This window comes from Ruditapes philippinarum, unplaced genomic scaffold (assembly GCF_026571515.1).
Source record: "Ruditapes philippinarum isolate M1 unplaced genomic scaffold, ASM2657151v2 ctg21_1_1_1_1, whole genome shotgun sequence".
NCBI lineage: Eukaryota > Metazoa > Mollusca > Bivalvia > Venerida > Veneridae > Ruditapes > Ruditapes philippinarum.
Genome location: NW_026857242.1, coordinates 521,282 through 533,742, shown reverse-complemented (window position 1 = coordinate 533,742; position 12,461 = coordinate 521,282).

Here is a 12,461-nt window from a genome sequence, read left to right as displayed (position 1 = left end):
ATACATAGAACTTTTTTTAGATTGCTAAAAACAGAAACTTTGTTAATTATATAGAGAAAACTTGTAAATTTTTAAAAAATAAAAGAAGTTTTTTTGTTGTATTTTTTTAGAAAATTTTTTGGAAATCCTAAGAATAGACAATTTTTTTAATTATATCAAGAACAGTCCTGGTAAATTTTACAAACTTTTTACTATCTTTGACAATTTTGCCCAGATCACAAAGCTTTTCCTTTTCATAAGTGTCATGAAGCTTCAAATTTTGTTGATAATAGAAACAACTTGGGTTATTTAAAAAAAACAGCTAAACAAATTTTTTGTAACCTTTTCCCGGGGAAATACACCCCCCTTTAAATTTTTAAAATTTTTTTAAACACCCCATAATAAAAGTGCCCAATAGGATAAATCAAAACCCAATACCCCACTGAATAAGGAGTCCCCCAAAACCCTATTCCATAAGGGGTTTTTTGAAAAAACAAATTAAAAAGTAAAATTGGTCAAAATTAAAAAACTATAAAAAACTTTAACGGGAAAATAAATTTTTTTTAAGGTTGTGTTTTAAACAATTTTTTTAAAAAAAAACTAAAATATTTTAAATTAAAAATCCCCTTTCCAAATTTGGAAATATAATATCTTTTTTTGGTTGGGTTTAAAACAAAATTTTGTTTTTACATGAGTTAAAAAATTTAATTAAACTTTTAAAAAAACTTGAGGTTTTTTTTTCCCCAAATTTTTCAGAAAAATTGGGGCTACTTAGGGTTTTTTTAACAAATTTAAAAGTGTTTTATTACCAATTTTGGGGAAAATTATGTCAAATTTTTAAAAAGTTTTGGAAAAGGGTTTTGAATATTTTTTCCAGTGGTTAAATTAATAATTTGTGGGCCTTTTTTTTAAACAATAAAATTTTACAGTAGTTAAAAAACAATAAAATTTGATGTATAATTTTTCTCTCTCTTTTACAGGGATTTAGGGAAATATGGCTAATTTATTATTAATTTTTTGATTATGTCTCATAACTAGGCAAAAAAGGCTTATAGGATACCCATTTTGACTTTTTTTGTGTAGGTGTACAGGTTTTTAAGATTTTTTTTCCAAAAATGATGAGTTTTTGTTTGTTTTGGTTTATGCAGCATTAATTTTTAGTGAAATAAATAACAACAAGTTCCTTTTTTATACCAGTAAAAAGAAATCTCAGTTGTTTTTTTTTTATTTATTTTATTAGTTTTTTTTTAAATTTTTTCATAATAGTAACTGTCATTTCTGTAATACATGTATATAACTGTTGAATGAAATATTTCAGAATTTCTGCTGTCATGGTCATTTTTTTTTCTTCATGAAAAATAAAATTTAAAATTTAAAAATTTTTTTCATTTAAAAAAAGATTTTAATTTTAAATCAAAAATGTTTAAAAAGGGAAAAAACTTTCCGGGTTTCCCGGCCTTTTTCGGCATTTTAAATGTTTCCGCCCAATCAAAAAATGAATTTTGGGTAAATTTTTTTAAAATATCGTAAAAACCCCGGCCCCATCGGGTGTCTGTTATTGAAAATCAATAGCGAAATTGAAAAGAATTTTTTTAAAACTTTGAAATATTTTTTTGTGGGTTCTTTTTAAAAAAAAAAATTGGGCCGGTTTTTTTTACGAAATATTTTTATTCCCAGGGCCCGAGAAGATCCCCCTTTAGCCCAGGGCTTTAATTAATCGGTATAAAACACATTTCAGTTTGTAAATAAACCAAAAAAAAACTTTTCAAAATCCACAATACCATGCCTTGGGCATTTTCTTAATTTTGCGTGACTTTAAGGTTAACCCACCCTTCCCCTTTTGGTTTTGGGGTTTTCGCTTAATTATACAAAAATTTTTAAAATTAGAAAAACCCCCAAAAATTTTTTTTGCAGGGAAATTTCCCCTCATTGGAAAGGGTTTAAAAGTTTTACTTTAATTCACATTAAAGGTCGGGAATTTCCGGGGAAAATTTTTTGTTTTGGGGGAAAACAGGTTTAAATATTAAAGGTCGGGAAATTTTCTTTTTTTCCATTGAGATCAAGCAATTCGGCCAAATTTTCTCGTTTTTATCATTCGGTTTTTTCGAAAGCCCGGTTCGATTCCCCTCATAGGGGAAGGGTTTTAAAAAAACCGGGCGATTTTTTTCGCTTCTTAAAGGGAAAAGGTTAACCCTTTGTCAATCAAAAAAATAGTTTTGTGAATTTTCTAAATTTTTTGAAATACATGTTTTGTTTTTTTTAGGTTAAAAAATAATTCTTAAACTATCTCCATAGGTTATATGAATAAAAGCATTTATATGCTATAAAGGCAATCATCATCTAATGAATCAATTATGTTAAAAAAAAACAAAAAATAAAGGACATATTATGTCTCAGAAATGACTATATTTTCTTTCCGTAGAAAGGACAAACACAGTATTTTGTAATTTGAAATAAAGGTTTAGAACATAATTATGCTTATTACCGGAAGGAAAATATTGTTGAATGTGACCATTTGTGTGGCAAAGGTACCAAAAGGTAAACCAATTAGTACTTTGACTTACATACAATTGGCAAAATAATCAAAAATTGGCTCAGCTATGTAGCCAATGCAAATTTTTTATGGAAACTGTAACAGTACACACAAAAATCTTTTGAAAAAATAAGGATAATAGGATTTTTTGGTAAAAATTAATTTGGGCCCTAAAACAAAAGGTATCTCCAGAAATTAGTTTTGGGTTTCATTTTAATTTACAATTAAAAACAAAAATTTTTTTAAAACAAATTTTTGGGTGTTTTGACAAAATGTATGAAACTATCATTGAAAAATGTGGCAGATTTTCAATGGGCCCATGTTATCTTTTAAAAAATGGGGGAAAATGCAAAAATTTGTTTATTTATTAAAAAGGAAATATTTAAAAGTTTTCCCATTTTTTCCTGATATTTTTTAAAAATAGTTCTCTTCAAAATTTCATGTTTTTTATTTTTAATTTTGGGGTACTTTCTAAAATTTTTAAAAAATTTTAAAAATTTTTTTAAAAATCGAAAATTTAAACTTTTAATTTTGAAATTTTTAAAAATTTTATATGAAGAAAAAATATTATGACAATCTTTTTCAATTTTTTTTTTTCTCTCAATTTTTTTGTTATTGGTTTAAACCCAAACCAGGGTGTTTTTGGGTTTAAACTTTTTTTGGGGTTTTTTGGTAAAAATTTAATTTTAAAATTTAAAAATTCTTAATCTGAGCAAATTTTTGATTTTTTTTTGAAATTTTCTCAATGTACCAAATCAATTTAAAATATCTTTCCCAAATTTACTTTTGGTGAAAATAAAAATTTTGTAAAAAATTTTTAAAAAAGTCCTTTTAGTATCTTGGTTTTTTGGAAAATCAAATTTTTAAAAAGACCCCGGGCCTAAAACCAATTAAGTTGGGTGGGCCCGGGAGGGCCCCAGGGGGAAAAGGGTTAAAGTTTGCTGACTTCAAAAAAAACTCGTACTTTATTCCCGGGTTGGGAAAAGAATCCCATGTGATAAAGCTATTTTTATAATTTTTTGAAAATTTGTTTTGGGTTCAAAACGGGGAATTCCTCACCTTTGTGGAGAAAAATGCAGAAAAAGGGCACCTAAATTTTCCTGTCCCCTTTTAATCGGGAAAAGTCATCATTTTGGGTTTTAGAGGCCAGGGGTAAATTTTTAAATTTTAAAGGCCTTTTTTGCCAGAATGGCACCTAAAGGTCCTTTTTCCCCCATTAAAGCGGGAAATTGGCTTTATCCCCGTGCAATGTTATAACCCAATAAAAGAATTGAAACTAAAAAAAATTAAAAGTCTTGGAAAAGGAAACGAAGTGTGTGGAAATTTTTTTTTAGGTGGAAAAAAAAGAAAAAATTTAAGGGTTTAAACTTTTTGCATATTTGGAAAAAAGTCACCGGGTTGTTTAAAAAAGTTTGTTTTTATTTATTTTTTAGAAGAAAATAAACCCCTTTTCCTTTAATTTTATGAAGAAAAAATTAAAAAATTTTCTGAATGTTTTATTTAATTGAGGTGGGGAATTTTTAATTTTTAATGATTTGCATTTTTTAAAAATTTTAAAAAACATGTTTTTTTTTTGGATGATAAAAAATTTGGTGACTCAAAAATAACAATATTTAGAGCAAAATCACTGTCAACTGATCGTTTTAACACTAATCAGTTTTATAAAATCTTTTTTGATTAAAGGATAGTTGAAAATGAAAAAAAATCAAGATAATTGATTTATTTTATTTTTTGGTTAAAAGATACATCATTTAACAATGCATCATTTTTAGATTTCATTTTCCTGCCAAATTTGAGTGCTAGTTCCTGTTATAAAAGTTTGCCTTTGTAACTGATGAAGAGTCAGGCTGAATATTGTGGAACCCAGGCCAGCCGTTGTCCCTTAATAAATTAAATAAATTTTGCTTTTCTCGGGTTTTTTACTGATAAAAACCCTTTCCAAATTTCTTGCATTTAAACGGCTAAATCGGGCCCAGCCTGTGTCAACCCAGAATAAGAATGGGCCCCCAACCTATGCCACTTTATATAAAATAGGCCACCTGTTCCCACTTATAAAAGAGCCAGACCCGGTCGTGACTTTAAGATTAAAAATCAGGCCAGTCGCTTTTGCCAGAAAATTTCCAGGGCACGACACATATTAGTTGGGTTTTTATTGTCATACATTTAGGAATTCTTGGACTTTTTGCACATTAGGGAAATATCGAAGACCACAATAAAACTCAGTTTACAGTTTCAAAGTTGGGTTTTGTCCTTTTACACATCTAAATTTAATTGTGACAAACCAAAGAGATAAATCTATATATTTAGGGCATTTGTAATTATGTTGGAAGTTTTAAATTTTTCAGGTTTTTTTCTCTACTCAAAACCCAAAAAGATTGTGTGTTATGAAAGGAAAAAGGTATTGTCCACCTTGTGTTTTAATAAAACTATCGCCGTGAACTTTCTTGTAAAGAAAACAGTCAAATTAATTGTTGAAAAGAGATATAAAATTGGGACTTTTTTTGTCAGGTTGTCTCTGAGACAAATAATCTGTGGCTGTTTTTTGTTTCATTTGTGTTGTTTGTTTTTGTTTTGGTTGATTGTAATTTATAAGGAGCGAGAGAATGATGTTTAAGCACACATTTGGTTGTTATTTTTCTTAACAATTTGTAAAATTTTAAACTAAAACAAAAGTGCTTTTTTTGTTGTTCAAGATGCAATATTCATTTTGATTTTTATGTAAGTATTTTTAGATAATATGTAAAATTGGATATTTTAAAGGGCCTGTAAAGCTAAACTTTGTTTGGTTAATTTGTTTCTGTATTTCACACCAAGTTTGGAAAAAAAGAAATATTACAGGAATTATTGCACTTCTATTCATTTTTTTTTGGGGAAATGTCAAATAATTTTGTTAATTGTTTAAATTATTTAGTTTGATTTTTTTATATGAAACACAAGAGATTGATTTCCCTTCATGCAAAAATTGTTTTTTTAAATTGTTGAAGGCAGAATTTAAATTGTTTGAGTCAAAATCAGGTTCAAGAAAGAGGTGAGGAGTTTCACTCCAATTGAACCTCTTGTCCTTGATGATAAATAAACATAAAAGGGGTACCTTTAATTTGTCTTCCCCTTGACCATAAGCTGGAAAATTCTTAGATTGTACTTCACAATGTCGGTTTGTAATCCAACAAGCAACAAAAACTGAATTGTTACAACCACCGAATAGTGAAAATAATCGCCCATGGTTTGTAGAATTAAATTATCCCCCATTTTCGGAAAGGAAAAAAGGGGGTAAATATTGCTTTTGATTTAGTTCGGTCCCGGAAGGTTCCGTAGAAAATGGTTTCCCCGAGTGGATAACTAAAGAACCCTTTAAAAGGCCTAGGAACTTCAAAACTTGGGGTCCGGTGATTTGGGGTAAATGAAACCATAAAATTGACCCCTTTTAAATTTTTGGGTTGAGGGGTAAAAAAGTCAAGGTAACTTAAACCTTTTGTAAGAAAAAAAGGGTTTTCCCGTAAATAACTAAAAAACCCTTTAAAGGGCCCCTAGGAACTTAAACCCTTGGATGGTGAGGATCAAATCAGTAGAGGGCCCCTATTGATTTTTAAAAGGGTCAAGGGGTAAAAAAGGTCAAGGTCCTATAAAACTTTTAAATTAACCAAAAATTTTTTTTCCCGGAAAATAATTTTAAAGAACCCTTTAAGGGCCCAAAAGGAATTCAAATTGGTATTTTTGTTTGGGTCATTATCATAAAAATACCCCTATTGCCCTTTTGGGGAAAGGGGGCAAAGGAAAGGGTTTCACTTTGCCCTTTGAAAGCAAAAGGGTTTTCCGAAAACTAATTTAAAAGCACTTTAAAAGGCCTGGAATTCAATTGGTATGGTGATTGATCAATGATCAGTAGATGACCCTATTGATTTTTGGGGTCACAGGGGTCAAAAGGTCAAGGTCACATTGACCTCTTGGGTAAAAAACGGTTTCCCCTCTGATCAGTAACAAAAGAACCCTAAAGGCAAGGAACTTCAAACTTGGTATGGTGATTGGATGTCATGACCAAAGCAAATGAACCCTCCTATTATTTTAAGGGTTAAGGGAAGTCAAAAGTGTCAAAATCACGATTGAATCTTGTAAAAAGGTAAAAAAATGTTTTCCCTCAGATAAATAACGTAACAAAGAACCCTTAGGCCTAGGAACGTTTCAAAGCTGTGGTTACAGGGTGATTGGTCCCATGACCATAGATGACCCCCTATTGATTTTGGGTCAAAGGGGTTCAAAAGGTCAAGGTCACATTGAGCTTTGAAAGGCAAAAACGGTTTTTCGACAGATCAATAACTAAAGAACCTTAAGGCCTAGGAACTTCAACTTGGTATGGGTGATTGGGTCATGATCAGTAGATGACCCCTATTGATTTTGGGTCAAGGGGTCAAAGGTCAAGGTCACATTGGCCTTGTAAGCAAAAACGGTTTCCGATCAATAACTAAAGAACCTTAAGGCCTAGGAACTTCAAACTTGGTATGGTGGATTGGTCATTATCAGTAGATGACCCCTATAGACTTTGGGGTCAAGGGGTCAAAAGGTTCAAGGTCACATTGACCTTGAAAGCAAAAACGGTTTCCGATCAATAACTAAAGAACTTTAAGGCCTAGGAACTTCAAACTTGGGTATGGTGATTGATCATGAATCAGTAGATGACCCCTATTGATTTTGGGTCAAGGGTCAAAGGTCAAGGTCACATTGACCTCTTGGGTAAAAACGGTTTTTGATCAATAATGAAAGAACCCTAAAAGGCATAGGAACTTCAAACTTGGGTATGGTGATTGGTCATGACCAGCAGATGACCTCTATTGATTTGGGGTTAAGGGGTCAAAAGGTCAAGGTCACATTGATCTTATAGGTAAAAACTGTTTCTCGATCAATAACGAAAGAACCTTAGGCCTAGGATTTCAAACTTGATATGGTGATTGGGTCATGATCAGTAGATGACCCTATATATTTTTGGGGTTAAGGGGTCAAAGGTCAAGGTCACATTGATCTTGTAGGTAAAAACTGTTTCCGATCAATAACGAAAGAACCCTTAGGCCTAGGGATTTTCAAACTTGATATGGTGATTGGTCATGATCAGTAGATGACCCCTATTGATTTTGGGGTCAAGGTGTCAAAGGTCAAGGTCACATTGACCTCTTTGGTTTAAAAACGGTTTCTGATCAATAACGAAAGAACCCTAAGCATAGGAACTTCAAACTTTGTATGGTGATTTGGTCATGACCACAGCATATGACCTCTATTGATTTTGGGGTTAAGGGGTCAAAGGTCAAGGTCACATTGATCTTGTAGGTAAAAATTGTTTTCTGATAAATAACTAAAGAACCCTTAGGCCTAGGAACTTCAAACTTGGTATGGTGAATTTTGTCATGAACAGCAGATGACCCCTATTGATTTTGGGGTAAGGGGTCAAAGGGCAAAGGTCACATTGACCTTGTAGGTAAAAATGATTTTCCAATCAATAACTTAAGAACCCTGAGGCCTAGGAACTTCGAACTTGGTATGGTGATTGTTCATGACCAGCAGATGACCTATTGATTACGGGGTCAAGGGGTCAAAGGTCAAGTCACATTGACCTTGTAGGTAAAAACAGTTTCCAATCAATTAACTAAAAAAGCTTAGGCTAGGAACTTCAAACTTTGTATGATAAATTGGTCGTGACCAGCAGATGACCCCGTAATTGAGTTTTGGGTCAAGGGGTCAAAGGTCAAGGTCACATTGACCTTGTTAGTAAAAACGGTTTCTGATCAATAACTTAAGAACGCTTAGGCCTAGGAACTTCAAACTTGGCATGGTGATTGGTCATGACCAGCAGATGACCTATTGATTTTGGGTCAAGGGTCAAAGGTCAAGGTCACATTGACCTTGAAGATAAAACGGTTTCCGATCATTAATTAACAACGCTTAGGCCCTAGGAACTTCAAACTTTGTATGATGATTGGTCGTTGACCAAGCAAGATGACCCCTATTGAGTTTGGGTCAAGGGTCAACAGGTTAAGGTCATGACCAGTAGATACTTGATAACCCTTATTAATTGTTTGATCACTGGGTCAGAAGTCATGCATAATAACCTTATCACATGACTTATTGGCTGCTGATAGGGGGCATACATGTTTTACAAACATATCTTGTTATGTCAATGTTTGAATAGATTATATAAGGGAGAGAAAATGAGGAATCTGTATACATAAAACTTTTAACTTTGATCACTGATCATAGTTTAATCTCAATATGATAATTCAATTATATGATGTTTATATATTATTGACCATTATATTTATTAATAATAAATTTTGATAAAATGTTATTATACTTTTCAGTTATATCAATTAAGATTTTAATAAACCCGTATGACATTTAACAGACTTTTGCAATGTCTTACTTCTATTGTGTCTTAATTTTGTTTTTCAAGAAGAAGAAAAAAAGCTTTAGTTTTGATATTCTATTAGAAGAGGTGGTTTCAGAGTAAAACAAGTTAAAGTCTGTTACTGAGGTTTGCTGTATATTAATTCACTTATCCAAAGTTATTAATTGTCAGTTAATGTCATTAATGGACAAGACATTTCAGCAGAATTATATAGGCTGCCTTTTACTATTTATAATAAGAGAAACCAGAAATAGCCACTGAGGTTAAGTCTATCTTGTTTGGCTCAAGTTATACTTAAAAAGACATACCAAAGGCTTACATTGGGCATTATTAACATACTGTGACTGTTGGCACGACATTGTTTATAAAAATAATATAAAAATACTGGAAATGTAACAGACATCAAAGCAACTTAATTAGTCATATCTAAGAAATTTAATGCTGGAAGCGAAATGAAAGAAATATATAGTGATGGTATGACAGCTTTAAAACTCTAAATGTTTTCTAACGAGTGTATACCCATATCAAATACTGCTTATTGTGTTCTTCTTCTAAGAATTTCACAATTAGCATTGTAAGTTCTGTTTTACAAGTCACATGCTAACAAGTCTATGTATGAAAATGGTAAAAAGTCTCATCTTTTATTTGACTTTGTAATTAATTGCTATCATATAGAAGACATGGATTTATATATGTTATTGACATTCTTTGTAATGTGTACTTTTATATTAATTGGTTAGATATATGTATTGTTTTTGTCTTTTATGTCAAATGTGTTGATGTCATAAGTAATATGTCTGTTTATATGTGAAGAAATATTTAGCAGGTCGGATGCATTTAAACAAAAAAAGAAAAGTTTTATTGTTGGTTGATATAGTGACCAGAAAGTTGTCCATTGTACAAATGGTTTTGATGCTATTTTTAGCTCACCTGTCACAAAGTGACAGGGTGAGCTTTTGTGATCGCTTTTCGTCCGGCGTCCGTTCGTCCGTCCGTCGTCCGTCCGTCCGTAAACTTTTACTTTAAATGACATCTCCTCATAAACCACTAAGCCAATTTCATCCAAACTTCACAGGAATGTTCCATTGGTGGTCACCTTTAAAAATTGTTCAAAGAATTTAATTCCATGCAGAACTCTGGTTGCCATGGCAACCGAAAGAAAAAACTTTAAATATCTTCTTTTAAAAAACCATAAGAGCTAGAGCTTAGATATTTGCCATGAAACATCTTCTAGTGAGTGTCTACCAAGTTTGTTCAAATAAAAGCCCTGGGGTCAAAATTGGCCCCGCCCCAGGGGTTCATTGATTTTCCCTATATGCATATAGTAAAAACATAAAAAATCTTCTTTTAGAGAACCCAAAGAGCTAGCGCTAAGAAATTTAGCATAAAAGATGTTCTAATGGATGTCTATCAAGTTTGTTGAAATAACAGCCCTGGGGTCAAAATTGGCCATGCCCCGGGGGTCATTGATTTTCCCTATATAAGTAAAAACTTAAAAAATCTTCTTTTAAAGAACCCAAAAAGCTAGAGCTAAGATATTTAGCATGAAAAATGTTCTAATGGGTGTCTACCAAGTTTGTTCAAATAAAAGCCCTGGGGTTAAAACTGGCCCCGCCCCGGGGGGTCATTGATTTTCCCTATATGCATATAGTAAAAACTTAAAAAATCTTTTTTTAAAGAACCAAAAGAGTTAGAGCTAAGATATTTAGCATGAAACATGTTCTAATAAGTGTCTACCAAGTTTGTTCAAATAAAAGCCCTGGGGTCAAAATTGGCCCCGCCCCAGGGGGGTCATTGATTTTCCCTATAAGCATATAATAAAAACTTAAAAATCTTCTTTTAAAGAACTCAAAGAGCTATGGCTAAGATATTTAGCATCAAACATGTTCTAATGGGTGTCTACCAAGTTTGTTCAAATAAAAGCCGTGGGGTCAAAATTGGCACCGCCCCAGGGGTCATTGATTTTCCTTATATGTGTATAGCAAAAACTTAAAAAATCTTTTTTTAAAGAACTCAAAGAGCTATGGCTAATATATTGAGCATCAAACATGTTCTAATAGGTGTCTACCAAGTTTGTTCAATTAAAAGACCTGGGGTCAACATTGGCCCCGCCCCGGGGGTCATTGATTTTCTTTATATGTGTATAGCAAAAACTTAAAATCTTCTTTGAAAAAACCCAAATAGCTAGAGTTTAGATATTAAGCATGAAACATCTTCTAGTAAGTGTCTAGAAAGTTTGTTCAAATAAAAGCCCTGGTGTCAAAACTGGCCTGGCCCAAGGGGTGTCATTGTTTTTAACTATATGTGTAAAGTAAAAACTTAAAAAAATCTTCTTTTAAAAAGCCCAATGAGCTAGAGCTTAGATGTTTAGCATGAAACATCTTCTTATGGGTGTCTATCAAGTTTGTGCAAATAAAAGCCCTTGGGTTAAATTGGCCCTGCAACGTTGGGGGGGGGGGGGGGGAGGTTTTGTGGGGGGGGCCTATATACAGGTGAGCGATCTCAGGGCCATCATGGCCCTCTTGTTTACAATTTTATGTTTGTTTGTAAAAAGTTTTGCAAGAAAGATGGACTATCACTAAATCACTATGCATTGGTTAGGTCTACTGCCTCAAGTAACCAGTTATAATTACTGTACTTTAATATACTTGACAATGATAATAACTTACTTATGTTTTTATTCTCTAAATATTACAACATTTACTATACATTAAATAGATATACTGCTCCATGATTTCACATCTTTACAGTGGTTTACTAAATAGTAAACTTACACAATTACAGTGTATGATTTAATGTATGTCGTATTTCACACATACGAATATAATAATTAGTATATGATACATACAGACAAATAATGGAGTATCAGTGAATTTTTAGCCGGATATTTTACCCGTTTTGCAACGATAAAGTATCGATTTGTCAAATTTAATTTATCAGCAAACATTTAGTAAATGCAAGTGAAATACGACTTTCTATCTAATATAATTTCTTTATTAAAATGTTGTCTAATTTTTTGTTATCTTGCAAATGTGGCTTATCATATATATCAAAATTTCTTTCATCACTGTCTCTAATCTTTTTTGGTACTCTTTTTAAACACGTTGTGTATGCAAACCTCATACTGTGTAATATATTGTTATATTTTATATTGTATGCGACAATATCTAGTGATGTTCCACGAATAAATGTGTCAGTACTTAATTGTGTATGCTACTTAAATTATGTCATGCTAGTATGTACTATATAGACAGATTTGCTGCATAGTGGAGATATCACTTTAATTATAAACTAACTATAAGGTTAGGTTAGTGTACGAAAAATTTCCCATTTTTTTGAAAGGGAGGGAACCCATTAATTTTATATATCTTTTTTTTTTACATAAAAAAAAAGGTTTTTTTGTGTTTTTATTGTACTTTTTAAAAATTTTTTAAACCCATTTTTTAAATCTTTTTATTTCAACAAAATAAATATAAAACATTCCCAAAATTTTAAAGGGATTTTGTTCTCTTAACCCATTTTTGGTTGTAAAGGTACTACATTTTTAAAATTAAAAAC